We start from the raw sequence: 16310 nt of genomic DNA, 5'->3' as shown, positions 1-16310 counted from the left end.
GTGTAGTACCAAATATCTGTGCAGCACAGATGGACATTTTAAAGATTCCTATTTTTAAAAAATTATGTTTAGACAATATACAAATTGTTGATTTCTGTTTTTATAGGGCTTTAATAACAGAAGTTAATTTTCTCTATGTATATTGATGTCTTAACTGGTGTTAACACAACACATATTTTAAGCAAGTAAATCAGTTATTTTTTTCCTAATTTCTGAAAATGCATCCATGCATCATGAAAGCCAAAGAATTAAATGACATATAAGAAACTTCCTTAAAAAATGATCCATTTTTAATCCTATGTAATGCAATATCTAGATTCATGTTGGTTTCTTTATGGAAATTTTTTTAAGTAAATGTATTTTCTAGATATATTCTTAGCACATCTCTTGGCAGAAGAAAAAAAATGATATTTACAACTAATGGTATTTATTTTTGATGAGATAGGCTATTACTAAATATCCTGGGGTTCATATTTAAAATACAAGGTCCATGTATTCCAGGCACATATAGAATTCATGGAATATGATATGCACATTTCTCTGGTCTCCAAAGATTCTACTGTATTAGAAGCCAAGAAGAATATAAGCACATGTTTTGTATATTTTCTAACTCATGTCACCTCCTTGCCCTCTTAGATTTTGTGACCTTCTTTCAAATAAGAGAGATTTTTGGAGGAAGTTTCGTACGATCTAAGTAGTTTCATCAGTCTTTCCCAATACACAACCAACCTTGAATTTTTATTAGATTGCATTATTTTTATATTTTAATGGCCCTGGAAAACTGAAAGAAAAAAACATAGACATGCAAACCACTTTTATAGGCTGCCTTAACTCACATAAAAAGTATTATTGAATTTTTCAAGACTATTTGCAACCTGGATAGATACAATATTGTAATCTGGTTGATTTAGCTATATTTAAGGAAAGTCATTTGCTCACTTATCACATAAGTAATAAATTAAATCATGCCCACATAAAGAAATGAAACAATGCCTCACTACATTAAATGGGTGGTATAATTTACACCCTAATTTCAAGGAGGGTAATAGGGAAGGCAATGGTAATACTCTTCCATTCCTTATCATATCATGTATGTATCTTATTTTGTTGAGAAACATTCAAGATGATATAAATAAAATAGAAAAATTTGTGAATAATATATTTTACTATTGAAATTTGTTCTTAAAATGCCAAGTAATATCTTACTACAGGTAAAGAATTCAGATATTTTTGTATTTTCAGGATCTTCTTAATGTCAATAAATATTTAAATAAGAGTCTCTAATATGAAAATGTGATTAGAAAGAAATAAAATAATTCAATTGCAGAAAAAAATAGATGTATAAAAATATAAGTGGGCAAACAAGCCAGCACATGCTAAATAACATGTGAATTAGTTGGACATATTGTGTCTTAGGAGTCCAGAGCTGTCAATCTCCATTTCTGCTACCATTTTTCCAGCCTTTTTTTTTGCATTTAATATCTCGTATATTTAATTGTTTACTACTCCTTTCTCCACTAAACTGTCAGATTCTCTATTTTGTTTGTTTTACATTTCATCTGGCTCACTTCTGTACCTACAGTGACTAGTCAAATGCATAGTACCTAGTATTTTTTCAATCAGTGTGTGTAGAAGACATCAATTCAGAAGTGAGAGATGAGAAAAATTTAATGAATATTAGAGGCCCATTGGTTTATGTTTTTCAAAAAGAAGAGAGATGGAGCACATTTGAGGCCCATAGTAGTATCTGTGTTGGGAATGGGATGACAGGTGGGCAGACAGGCATATATATCAGTTGGCTTAAAGGTGAGATTCATGTATAGATTACCAGGAGATAAACTGGAAATGCCTTGTTAAACCAGTGTAGGTCACTGTGAATCTAGGTTATGGGGTTTGGATTATATCCAGCAATAATAAATATACAGATAAGGAAAAATATATCTGACATGAATAATACACTGTTTCCAATGTAAACTATCCTATTAAAGATACATTTCCAGGGCTTCCCTGGTGGCGCAGTGGTTGAGAGTCCGCCTGCCGATGCAGGGGACGTGGGTTCGTGTCCCACATGCCGTGGAGCGGCTCGGCCCGTGAGCCATGGCCGCTGGACCTGCGCGTCCGGAGCCTGTGCTCCGCAACGGGAGAGGCCACAACAGTGAGAGGCCCGCGTACCGCAATAAAAAAAAAAAAAGATATATTTCCTACAAAAATATAAAAATTTGAATTATGTTGGAAGTAAACAAATTGGTAGTACAATGATTTGTTATGGCTGAGCTTATGACTAAGCTAGTTTTTGTTTACTTCTTGTTTTACTTTTTTTTTAAATCTAACTCCCTGGCTAAGCATCCTATTTAGATTTGCTTATACAGCTAACTATTACTGTGAATAACTTCCAGAATGGCAAATTAGCCTGGCTAAATTAACCACCAGAATTCTAGTCTAATCCTGTAGATGTATTCCTGATAATTAACAATCTGTGAGCAGCTGCATTGTCCGATATCCAATATACAGCACAAGGAAAATGATATTTGTACGTTGTGGGTTTCGTGGATTAAATGAAGAGCACTTTTTTTTTAATTAATAGCTACACTTTTCATAAATTTTATGAGTTAATAGGGTTCAATTAATGTTGCCAAGTGGTGTGCTTCATGCATATGTCTCTGGGGTTTTGCGAAGTTGAGAAGAATGTATAATGAATGGTTGAGCAGTTATATTGGTACCCTAGTAATTAGAGAACGAGTAATTAATGTGCATCTGTGTTAGGCTCCTGGGTACTGTCAACGACCCTGTAGTGTGAAAAAAAAAGAGAAATTATGTGCTTGGCAAGGGAATACAGCTTTTCTCTTTTTCTTAAATTTTAGATCTACATCTGTGTTTAATTAGAAGAAGAAATGAATTCCCATTAACACCATTAGGCAGCACGCTATGATTGGTTAAAGCCTACATGGACTGTGAAACTGATCTAGACAGCCAGGAGATTATAATGGAATTTTTTTTTTAATCTCAGAAGAATTGTTTTTTAATAAAATAAGGATGCTGAATAGTCCCCACCTGGCTCTCTGTAGAACACCTTCTGCTTTTTACTTTTGGCTGCTTTCTAAAACTATGAGTGATTTAAGCAAAAATCTTCTGAGCAAAAGTGACTTACCATACCAACCAGTGGATTTTTTTTTTTCTAGCTATAAGGGGCGAGGTGCAATAGCATCACCTTGTAATAGGCTCAGTATACAAAAATGTCACATATATTAATGACAGCATAAAATAGTTTACTAAAAGACAATAGTCATGGATGTTACAGATGACTAGCTGTGCTGATGCTTTAGTTTCCAGAGAGATTCAAATTAAATTGCTTTTATCTCCTGAAGCAGAATAACATTTCATATTCCACATGATAATAAAATGTATCCTTAGGGCAAGTAGTGTGCCTGTGCTTTTAAAATGAAAAAGGCATGATTTAATTAGTATGCAAGAACATAGAGATTTTAAGAGAAAGATGATTCTCTTGAGTGTTCTTGTTCAGTGGCCCTCTATAATTCTGCTTTTTGAGAGACTCCTGAGTGGCTGTATTTGTGATTAAACATTGCCTTTACTTGAAGTTTTGGTAATATTCTGCCAAATATCCCACTGGGATATTAACTTGAAATGATGACATTCACTCTTTCATATATAATTATGCTAGAAACTTGCTATGCACTATTGACTATAAAGTTAAAATTTTGGGGAAAAAAAGTTCAGTATTGGACATCAACAAACAAATTATATAAGTAGGTTAATGGTGGATAATTTTACCCACAGGAAAGTTCAATGTTTGCATTTAGATGTTAGTTTTGAAGGAAGATACAAAGTATTTGCTACATCTTATTTAAAGCTATAATGTTTAAGGAACGTATATCATAAATTTGAATAATTTCTCCAAAAATATTATTAAAGTAGAAAAACATATAATCAAGTACATAGTACAAATTATTAAGATAATTTAAAATTATAATCTCTATTTTCTTCTTGCTTTAATATTTGATGATTCACTCAAGATTTGAAAAGTATTTTTTGACTGAAATACTGGAATGAGTTGCATTTTAGGTTTCTAAATTTTTTAAGAATTGCATTTTATAAGCTCTGTAATCAACAAGTCCAAGACAAAACTTGCCTGTCTGCTTACTAGGTGATATGACCTTATATTAAGCCACTTGGCTTCTATCATTTTCCTTCCTTATTTAGAAAAACTGAAAATAATGTCTATATCACAAAGGTCATTACAATGTGGAATGATGGTAAACATGTATAGTGATGATGACTATGATGACAGAAACAAGAACTACTGTTGGTAGATTATTACATGGCAGGTTCATCACAAGTGAAGTAGATTGAAGATGGCCTTAAACTACTTGCTACTCTTCCCATTGACAAGTGAAGTTGAATTCACCTCTGCTTATATGTAGACCGGCCTTTGTAAATTGTCTGACCAATGAAATACAGCGAAACTGGAGTTCTAGGACTACTGAGGTAGGGTCAGAAGAAGCCTTGAAGCTTCCATCAGGCCTCTTGGAAGGGTACTCACTCGCAAGAGGTTCCCTTATGAAGTCCATCTGCCCTTCCCATGCTACATGGAGAAGCTGTGTATAGTCATTTTGTTTGGAAAGACCAAATGAGGAGAACGCCTTGGTGGTCCCGTGGTTAGGACTCTGCTCTCACTGCCGAGGGCCCAGGTTCGATCCCTGGTCGGGGAACTAAAATTCCATAAGCTGTGTGGTGTGGCCAAAAAAAACCCCAAAAAAACCAAAAAAGCAAATGAGCCTCAGATGATAGTCAGCACCAACTATTACCACTGGATGTGGTCATTTTGCAAGTCTAGCCCCTTCAAGACTTCAGATGGCTGCAGCCCCACCTGACACTTGACTTTAACAGCATAAGTGACTCCACATGATAACCATCCAGTTGAGCCTATTCAATATATAGACCAGCAAGAGATAATAATGAATTATCATTTTAAGATTTACACAGCAACAGCTAACGAAAACAAGAATACCATTAGGTAAGCATTTTAGTATGCTATTTTGCTTATTATGAAATTGAGTCTTACTAAAGTCCAGTAATTTCCCTCAGTTTACACAATAAAAAGAAAATAATATTTTTTTTTATCATTTACTATATGTCAAACACTGTTCAATGAATTTTGCATATTTTAACTCATTCAGTCACCATAAGGTTAGTTCTTTTACCCTCATTATCTGCTTCATTTTCTAGATAAGGAAATTGGGATGCAAAAAGCTTAAGTAACTTGGCCAAGAAATAATAGAACTGGTATATTAATCTAGGCAGATTAGTGTGAGTTGCTCTCTACAACTACTGTACTCTCTCTCAAATAGTTGAGGTTGGATTTGAACCCATGTGTGATTGCTTTTAAACCCCACTAAATGCTTTGTTTATATCATGGTTTCCCTATCTCTCATACACCTTCTAGGATCACAGTCTATGTTAGCTAATCTAGATGAACCCTGTATAGGTCTGACCCTACAACCTGAGCTACCATCTGGGTTTTGTTTTTTTACTTTTGTTTCCTCCATTAGGACTACAAGATCCATAAGCACAGAAACTATCTCTCACTTTCTCACCTTTGAATCTCCAGTGCCTAACAAATTGCCTGGCATAGACAAGGTGTTCAATAAGGATTATTGGAATGAATGACCACAGGGAGATCTTGGCTACCTAAGAGATGCTGAACATATGAAGACTGAGCTATTCTTGAAGGGTCAATCCTGAAGCCAGATCAGCTTTTCCAGTTCCTATCCTGGCTTCCTTATATGCCTCCTTCTCTACTCCCCCTGCATCCTAAACAAGAGTGCCAGAGAAAGCATTCCTGCATTATTATCAACCTAATAAAACAATCCATTCTCATAATATTAATATATGAAAATTTTTACTTGAAAATGATGATAATGATCGATAGCTATCAGAGGCAGTTTGAATTATTTTTTGTGTACTGATAAAATAACAAAGCTTAAGTGCCAAGGCTTCATCAATTCAGTTTTGAACATTATTGGCACAGAGTCTTTCAAAAAAAATTTGGATGTATGCATTTTGTATTGAAAACAAGAGAGGTTACTTGACTATTAAATCGCAGTCATCTTTAACTTTTCTCATCCCTTTCCATCTAAGATATTTAAAGCTAAATAAATTAGGAGAAGTTAAATTATTAAACTATTTGCTCCAAACAAAACACAGGCATTTCTAGGCAAACATAACTTGTATGCTGGTTTTGAGTTGTTACTCAGATCTCCAGAAGCCAAGATGGTCAGTTCATTTTTTTTCTCCCTTGTGCCCGTGGAAACCACAGTTTCCTCTTGCTATATTTTGTTTCATTTTAAAATTATTACACAAAATTGAAAAAGACCCAGACAAATTGTAGTCAAATAATTCTGTGCACTTGCTTCATATCAAGGGATAAATAAGTTAATAAAAAAGTTATTATTTATATATGGCATCATAGTATCTGCAGCATTCTGAAATTTGATTTAATGAAGGTCAGCATTATAATGAAATTACAAATTTTTAAGTTTTTCAACAATACTTCATGGATGATAAAAATCATCATAAGCTCTGAATCTGCTTTGCTACTGCTGGAGCTGAATTTGTAAATTCTACAGAAGTCAGTTTGTCTGTGTCTGTGATAAATTAAGAGGGTAAAATATAGTGAACATTTCTAAAAGAACTTCATTATGCCAAAAAGATACTTAATTTTTAATCTTCAAAGAGTTTTAAATGCCTTGCTCAGAAAGATATAGAAGCAAAAGTAATTTTTGAGGTATAACTTTACAGAAAATTCCATAATCAGATGGATATATGCTTTTGTTAATATACTATTGTATTCCCATTTTAGGATAAGTTAGCTATCATATTTTATGTGTCTGATAATAGTTGCTTCTCTCAGCAATGTGTATTAATTTATTTTTAGTCACAGGAGTTTTTTTTTTTAATTTCAAATAATTTTAAAGACCACAATTAGATTTTATATTCATTAAAGAGAGCACAGGTTTTAAAAGGTTGAAAAAGACCATTTTGAAAAAAGAAACCACAGGGGAGATCTCATGCCAACTATCATATTTTAATTTAGTACTTGACTATGTGCCCAGAAATAATGTAGTCAAAAGATGAAAACAATAGGAAGTCAAAAAAAAAGCTATACATTGAATTAGTTCCTATTTTCTAAGCAGTGTCTGCCAATGACTTAATAAAGAAAAAATTTCTAAGTATATCTGAAGGCTTGAGACCTTGATTTTCACATACCCTACTATAATCCCCTGTGTCCAAAATTCTTTGTCATGTATTCTGTTTCTCACAATTTAGGATCTATTCGTTCTCCTCCTCTGTGTTCTACTCCATTTACCCTCAAGTTGGAGTTTCCCTGTAATATTATTATTCTTAAAATAGAGAAGGGAGATTTTTAAATTATTTCTTGGATGACTTACATATGTTCTTATTGCCCTATTGAAGCTTTGAACTATGTAGTCAATCTAAAATCATTATATACCTATTTCAATGAAGTACTATCCAACCACTAAAGAAAAATTCTCAAAATATTATATGTTCATTTACATTGTTAAAGCAAAAGCTAGTCCCTAAAGACAATCTTAAAATCTCCTTTTCTCTCTCATTTATTTTTCCTTTATATGTTCTAAAGCCTTTCTTACCAATTCCCAACTCCCAAAGTCTTAAGCCATTGATAGTACTTGGTATGTTTTTTGTTTGTTTGTTTGTTATATTTTCCTCAGTCTTTACTTCTGTACATTTCTCTACCTCTTTTAGATTTACCAGGGTACAAAGAAGCAGTGAGACAGGGTGTGAAAGGAGGTAAATAAACTGAACTAGCAAATCCAAAGTCTTATTTACTGGAAAGGAAAAGAGGCCAGGATGCATGCTCTCATGACCTTCCAAATTGTAATGGTGGTTGTGTTTATCTCCTAGATTCAAGAGCAGTGAGTCTCCTCAAATTATCCGTACAGTATATCTATGTAGGTAACTTAAAATCAGAAACATGCCATAAGACTCTAAGGACTTGAGTTGTAAAACATTCAATTATCATGAAGAGTAAAAGCATATCTAAAGCATTTGAGGCTACTGATATTTTCTTCCCAAAATGATCTTTTGTCCATTAAAAATGGAAAACAGTTCTGAGTGCTTTTAGATAAGTTTCTCTAATGCAACCTAATTAACACCTCCCTATCAATGTATCACATGTATTTAATTATATCTTTTTATGGAGGATTTTAAAGCAGAATATTACAAAAACATGTTTTTGCTGTAAGGTGAAAAAACATTTCATGGTAACATATTTTTTGTCAAGTTTGATTCTGGTGTTGATATTTTCTCCATGAATTTAGTCAGATGCGAGATCTTTGCAAATGTTTCACTTACCTGTCAACCATTAAATGCTTTTCCCTAAGGGAATGAACATATTTATCATTTTTGTAGTGAGTAGTAACTAAAGACAAAAGTCACTGAATCAGGGTATTCATATTATTCTTCATTAAATGGTAAAGCTCTACCTGGGTAGAATTCTTGCTACAAATTATTAAGACAAAGAGGAAAAAAAAAAGAACTAAACATCTTTCTCTTTCGTATTGCTTTCAGATTGTTAAAGAGTGAAAATAAAATCTTACTTCTTAGTATGTTAAAATTCATAAATTTGCTAAGATAAAACTATATTGGATGTTCAATAACAAGAAATGTTCTTTGTGTAGCACTTACTATGTTTTGAACATTGTGTTAAGTGTTTTATGAACATGGTGTTTCATATTTAGAGTTAGGAACTGCATCTTTATTTTAGAGAAGAAATTAGTGAATTTCAGAAAGGTTAAATTAAATTTCCATGATTACACAATTCTTAAGGGTAGAAGATGAGATAAGCATTTAAATTTCGACTTCTATTTAAATCACACATTTTCCAATGATTTGATACATATATATATCGTGAAATGATTACCATAAGATTAGTTAGTTAACACATCTACCAGGTCATTTAATTATCTTTCTTTTTTTTGGTAGGTAGTGAGAACATTTAAGATCCACTCCTTTAGCAGCTTTCAAGTGTATTATATTGTTAAATATAGTCATCATGCTGTACTTGATTCCCTAGAACTTGTTCATCTTATAAATGGAAGTTTGTACCCTTTGACCAACCTCTCCGCTTTCCCCCTAACCCCTAGCCCCTGACAACCACCATTCTACTCTCTGTTTCTATGAGTTTGACTTTTTGGATTTCACATATAAGTGAGATCATACAGTATTTGTCTTTCTCTGTTTTACTTAGCATGATTCCCTCAAGGTCCATCCATATTATCACAAATGGCAGTATTTCCTTCTGTATTATGGTCAAATAATATTATATATTATTATATAATGGTATATATAATAATACAAATATCTCACATTTTCTTTATCCATTCATCCATTGATGGACACTTAGGTTGTTTCTGTGTCCTGGCTATTGTGAATAATGCTGCAATGAACATTAACATTCAGGTATCTCTACAAAGTAGTGATTTTAATTACTTTGGATTATATACCCAGAAGTGGGAGTGCTGGGTCATATGGCAGTTCTACTTTTAATTTCCAAACGAACCTCCATGTTATTTTCACTAGTGGCTGCACCAATTTACATTCCCACCAACAATGCTCAAGAATTCCCTTTTATCCACATCCTCATCAACACTTGTGATCTTTTGTCTTATTTATAATAGCCATTCTGACAGGTGTAAGGTGATACCTCATTGTGGTTTTGATTTGCATTTCCCTGATAATGAGTGATGCTTGAGCACCTTTCCATGTGCCTGTTGGCTGTTGTATGTATTCCTTGAAAAAAATGTTCAAAGAGATTGAGTCAGTAATCAAAAACCTCCCCCTAAAAAAGTGTCAGGACCAGATGCCTTCATTAGGAAATTCTATGAAATATTTAAAGAAAAATTAGTGCCAGTTCTTCTCAAACTTTTCCAAAAAACTGAAGATGAGAGACCACTCCCAAACTCATTTTATGAGGCCAGAATTACCCTGACACCCAGACAAAAGAAAAGAAAATTACAGGAAAACATCACTGATGAATATAGATGCAAACATTCTCAACGGCACATTACAAGGATTATATGCATAATCAAGTGGGCTATATCACTGAGACACCAGGATGGTTTAACATCAGCAAATCAATTAACGTGATACAGCACATTAACAAAATGAAGGATAAAAATCATATGATCATCTCAATAGATGTGGAAAAAACATTTGACAAAATTCACATCATTTCATGGTAAAAACTCCCAACATGTTTGATATAGAAGGGACATACTTCAACATAATAAATGCCATGTATGACAAGCTCACAGCTAACATCATATTGAGATGAAAAGCTAAATTTTTTTCCTCAAAGATTAGGAATCAGACAAGAGTGTCCATTCCCATTACTCCTTTTCAACATAGTGCTGCACCTCCTAGCTAAAGTAATTAGGAAAGAAAAAGAAATAAAGCACATCCAAATTGAAAAGGAAGAGGAAAACTTGTCTCTATTTGCAAATGATATGATTTATATGTAGAATATCCTAGACTCCACCAAAAAAACTGTTAGAGCTAACTAACAAATTAGTAAAACTGCAGGGTACAATATAAATATACCAAAATTAGTTGTGCTTCTGTACACTAACAGCAAACTATGTGAAAAAGAAATAAAGAAAACAATCCCATTTACAACAGCGTCAAAAAGAATAAAATACTCAGGAATAAATTTAACTAAGGAGATCAAAGATCTGTATACTGAAAACTATAAGACATTGATAAGAGAAATTGAAAAAGACACAAATAAATAAAAAGATATTCCATGTTCATGCAACAGAAGACTCAATATTATTAAAATGTCCATACTACCCAAAACCATCTACAGATTCAATGAAATCCCTATCAAAATTCCAATGGCATTTTTCACAGAAGTAGAAAAAAAAAATCTCTAAAATTTGTATAGAACTGCAAAAGACCCCAGAGATCCAAAGCAATTCTAAAGAAGAACAAAGCTGTAGGGATAACAGTTCCTGATTGAAGATTATATTATAAAGTTATAGTAATCAAAACAGTGTGGTACTTGCATAAAAACAGACACATAGACCAGTGGAACAGAATCAAGAGCCCAGAAATAAATCCTGCATGTAAAGTCAATTAATATTTGACAAGGCAACCATGAAGACTCAATGGAGAAGGTGTAGTTTCTTCAATAAATGGTGTAAAGGAAACTGTATATTCATATACAAAAGAGCAGAAATCTACTCCTATCTAACACCACTCATAAAAATTAACTTGAAATGGGTGAAAAACGTCAATGTAAGACATGAAGTTGTAAAACTGCTAGAAGAAAACATAGGGAAAAAACTCCTTAACATTGGTCTTGGCAATGATTTTCTTGGATACGACACCAAAAGTACAAGTAACAAAAACAAAAATAAACAAATAGTGCTACATCAAACTAAACAGCTTCTGCACAGCAAAAAAAAAATAAAATAAATAAATAAAATGAAAAGGCAGCCTATAGAATGGGAGAAAATACTTGCAAATCATATAGCTCTGAAGAAAGTCCTTTCTGGTGAGATGACATTTGAACAGAGATCTTGAGAAAGGCAAGAAATCAGCTAAGAAGATGGCCAAAGGAAAAATAGACCAGGCAGATAGGAAAACAAATGCCTGGGCTCTGAGGAAAGAGCATGCCTTATTTCTTTAAGGTCATAAAACGTGCCATTTTGGGTTGAGAAGAGTGAGCTAGGGCATGGTGTAGCATTTGAAGTTAGAATGATAGTTTGGAGACAGTTGGGTAGAGGCTGGTCAAATACGGTAAGGTATTTGTATTTTATTCCAAGTAAAATGAGAGTTATTAGTGGAATTTAATAAATAATTACATGATCAGACCTACAGTTTACTAGTATCACTCAGGCTGCTCTGTTGGAAAATGACTGGGAAGTGTAAAGAGGAAAGCAAGTAAACTGGGAAGAAGCCTATTGTAACAATTCATGCCTGAAATGATGGTATCTTGGATGTTAGTACTGTTGGTGATAACAAGGTTAAAGTCTGGATTCCACAAGTAGAGCTGAAAGGTTTCTTGACGGATGAGATAAGTAGTAAGTGAGAAATAGAGAAGTCAAAGATGACTCCAAATCTTGTGGACTGAACAAATAAGAGAATGTAGTTGCCATTTAATGACATGGGGTAACATTATAAGAGGGAACTTTTACTTTTAGATATGTCAAGTTTGAGAAGCTTGGTAGATTTAGAAATGGAGATAGCAAATATTCTGTTTGATATCATTCAGGAGTTCACAGAAGGTGTTGAAACAGGAGATAAAGACATTGGAGTCATCAGGGTAAAAATAATGTTTAAAGCCTTAGGAATGGATAAAATCATCTAGGAAGTGAATAAGCAAAGATATGCAAAACCTGAGCCCTAGGCCAGTCTATTATTTTAAAGGAGGAGGAAGATAGCACTAGCAGAAGTGAGAATGAGAGGCAGTGAGGAAAGAGAAGAACTAAATTAGAGAGAAATCAAATGGCTCTAATTAGAGGAGAAGGAGGATGAAAGGGGGGAAGAAGAGAGGAGGGATAAGAAAGGACAAAGAAGAAACATCTAGTGAAAGATAAATGATTCTGATAGTTAAGATAAGGACTGAACATTGAATTAGCAAAGCACAAAGTAAGAAGTTTCTGTAGATTTTCTCAGTAAAATAAGGAGCAAAATTCTCAGCTGAAAATGTGGAAGAAGAAACTGGTGTTAATGTTTTGAGGAGAGAAGAGAGTGAAATGATCCTTTCAAAATTAGGAATGTGAATCATGCAAGGCAAAGTACAATGAAGGGCAGTTTTCTCTCATTGCTCTTGGCATGACTAAACAATTCCTTCTAAGGCAATCTGCTCATGCTTTCATGAACATGCTTAGCACTTTTGTTAAGGTTATTCACTTCTCTGTCTCTTCTGTTAGACTGTAAGTTCTTTAAAAAAAATGACCATTTTTTAGATTCCTGACAATCCTGTTTTTCATAGAACCATATCAAAGAATTTTCAGTGAAAAAAAGGGTCCAGAGTTAAGTGGCAGCCTCAGGTCAGGCAAAGACTAAAGAAGAGCCGTGAATTTTAGCATCGTCAAATTATAAATACATTAAGAAGTGTCATCAAACATTCAAGAATTTGTGCATGGATATTAGGCAGCACAGAGCTAGAGATTCTACTGCAACTGTGGTTAAAAAAATAGAAATTCATAATGATGTATGTAGAGAACAGCAGATCTTAAAGGGTTTAAGTGGGTGTTAGGATATGAACAACATAGAAGATGTTTTATAATGAATTTACTACCTTCGATAGAATTTTCATCTCATTCTTGCCTAGTTTGAAAATTATTCCAAGAGTGTAAGTGGTCCTAAAGTGGAAGCAAATAAAGTCATCTGATTAAATTGACTCATTCCAGTATAGATTGCCACATGAAACTGACCACTCTAATAATAATATTTTCATTGTTGTCTAAAGCAAAGTGAGAGTATCATAAGAAATACTGAAAAAACTTGACATAATTGATATAGACATCTAAATATAAATTTATTCAAAATAATTAAACCCAGGCTTAAGAATGGGAAATTATGAGAGTGATAGCAGAAATTTTTCATTGATTAGATGTGCTGGATCCTGTTGAGATATTTCCTTGGATTTACTTGACAGTGGTTTTTGCTTGATGCTACTGATGATCTGTCAGGATGATTGTCTGGACTTAGAGAATTCTTATAGGCTATAGATGGAGCTTTATGAGCTTCATCACCAATACATGGTAGTGGACACTTGTTGTGGCAGTGTCTGGTGGTCCTCTATAGCACCTAGCCCTTTTCCTTCACATCACTTATGTAAACAACTGGCCCTGGCTTGGGACATGCTTCCTGCCCCTCTTGTCCCTGAAGCCAGAGACCTGAAGTGTTCACCTACTGCACGTTGCAGCAAACGTTTCATCCCACACCCACCCCACAATGGGACCTGCAAGACTGAAAGACAAAGGAAGGTTGTGAGTGTTGCTGGCACAAGCCTTAGAGACTGCCACTGCTATCTTGAGATCTGGTTTTCCTGGAAACTACCCAAAAAAGAAGAATGCCTGGAAGTGCCTGGATTGATACCCTGTGGAGTAAACTTTGACCAATGGGAGATGCAAGCAAGTAGATAATTAGACTCTCTTTCTGCTCTGAACAAAGTATTCAATAAAACAGTTGGTTATATTAGAAGACATCCTGTAAAACAGAATAATCAGCTGCACTTGTTATAATTTGAGATTAGTGATACAGTCTTATCTTTGCTTCTCTTCTTTCCTTTCCAGGTCAGGACTAAATTCCACTTAGATTCTATTTTTCCTGGAAGCTAGTCTAAAATGAGATTTCTTTATACATGCATTTAAATCATTCTTAGGATAAGGTCTATTTCTTAAAGTCTGTATGAAGAATAAAAGCAAATTTTGTTGCAGTTTTTCTTTATTAAGTCTAAATAAATCTCTTTTAATAATGAGGACTTTTCTTAAAAGTAAAGTATAGGAAACAGTTTATGGGATAAACAGATTGAGTTAAAAAAAGTAGTGTTATTCTAATACGGCACTTAATTCCCAGAGTAGGAAAGAGAGAGAGACAGAGAGACAGAGAGACAGAGACAGAGACAGAGAGACAGAGAGAGAGGGAGGGAGGGAGGGGGAGAGAGAGAGAGAAAGGGAGAGAGAGAGAGAGAAAGGGAGAGGGAGGGAGGGGGGGAGGAAAGAAAAGAAAGAAAGAAAGGAAAGAAGGAAGGGAGGAAGGAAGAAAACTCCTTGGCTATTACCATGAAATCAGAGCACCACAGTAAATACATGAATTTAATTCAGAAAGTCTAATCTCATTACTCCAAAATGATTCACACGCTTGTTCCTTTATTTAGTCATTCAGTTGACATGTATTTTTGAATGACTATTGTGTGCCGGGTACCATACCAGCTGCTTGCAAACTGTTAATGACTGAAAAAGAAAGGTACCTGCTCTCTTAAAGCTAACATTTTCTTGGGTAAGGTTATGCAATATACATAATTAATAAGCAAATAGATAGTATGTTACAAGATTATAGATTTTACTGGGGGGACAGTAAAGAAGAGAAAGGTGGCTCATTGCAAGCAGTAGTTGGAAGTAGTTGCAGTATTAAATAGAGTGACTGGGATAGGCCTTGCTGAGAAATTGAGATTTGAAGAGAGGCTTGAAGGAGTTAAGTCGAGTAGATGTGTGGGAGAGAAATATTCCAAATGGAGGCATCAGCTCATGCAAAGGCACTGAGGTTTTGTCTGGATATAACCAGGAGGCTCAGTGACCAGACCTTACAGAATAAAAAGAAAGTAGTGTATATAAAGCTAGTGAGGAAAGAGGCAAAATGTGAGATCTTTGGGGAATGATAGGGATGTTGACTTTTCCTCTGAATGGAATAGGCATTGCAGAGTTTTGAGGAGAGAGGCAATATGATCTGCCTTATATATTAAATGTACATTCTGTTGGCTGTATTGGTAACAGGCTGTGAACATGAGATTAGAAGCAGTTAAGAAAGCTATTTTCAGTAATCCAGGTCAAATATGGTGTTGGCATAAGCTAGGGAGATTGCAGTGCAGATGTTGAAAATGTTAAAATTCTGAAAGTAGGGCTAATAGGATTTTCTAAACGGTTATACATGAAGTGTGAGAAAAAGGCAAGAGTCATGATACTCTAAGGACAATTGCAAAAATGTACTTGCTTTTCACTCAGAAGGGAAAAGTGATGGATATTTTGGGTGGGGGAGGTGAAGAGATCAAGAGTGTAGTTTCAGACAAAGTGAGTTTAAGATCTCTGTTAGGTATGCAAATGAAGGTGCTAAGTAATCTGTTGAATATACAAGCCTGCTTTTTAGAAGAACAATTTGGACTGGAAAGATTATTGGAGAGATTTGAGCACGAAGTTGGCATTGAATATTGTAACACCAGATGACACCTAGAGGAAACTAGGTGTAAATAACAGGGTAAAGATTTTCTAAAGATGAACGATGAAGGGTTGGGGAAGAGAAAACATCAGAGGTGACTGAGAAGGGGTGTGAAGTGAGGGAGGAGAAAAGGCAAAAGTATATGGAATCCTAGGCAAATAAAATAAATGTTGCAAGGAAGCTAATAATCTACCATGTCAAATACTGCTGCTAAATCAATAAAGTGAGAAATTAAAATTTACAATTGAATTTACCAACATGTATGTAATAGGTGACCTTGAAAGGGGCAACTCCATCTAAGTAAT

This window comes from Delphinus delphis, chromosome 5, assembly GCF_949987515.2.
Source record: "Delphinus delphis chromosome 5, mDelDel1.2, whole genome shotgun sequence".
In the NCBI taxonomy this organism is placed as follows: Eukaryota; Metazoa; Chordata; class Mammalia; order Artiodactyla; family Delphinidae; genus Delphinus; species Delphinus delphis.
The sequence above is the reverse complement of the archived record's forward strand: the minus strand, read 5'-3'. Positions refer to the sequence as shown.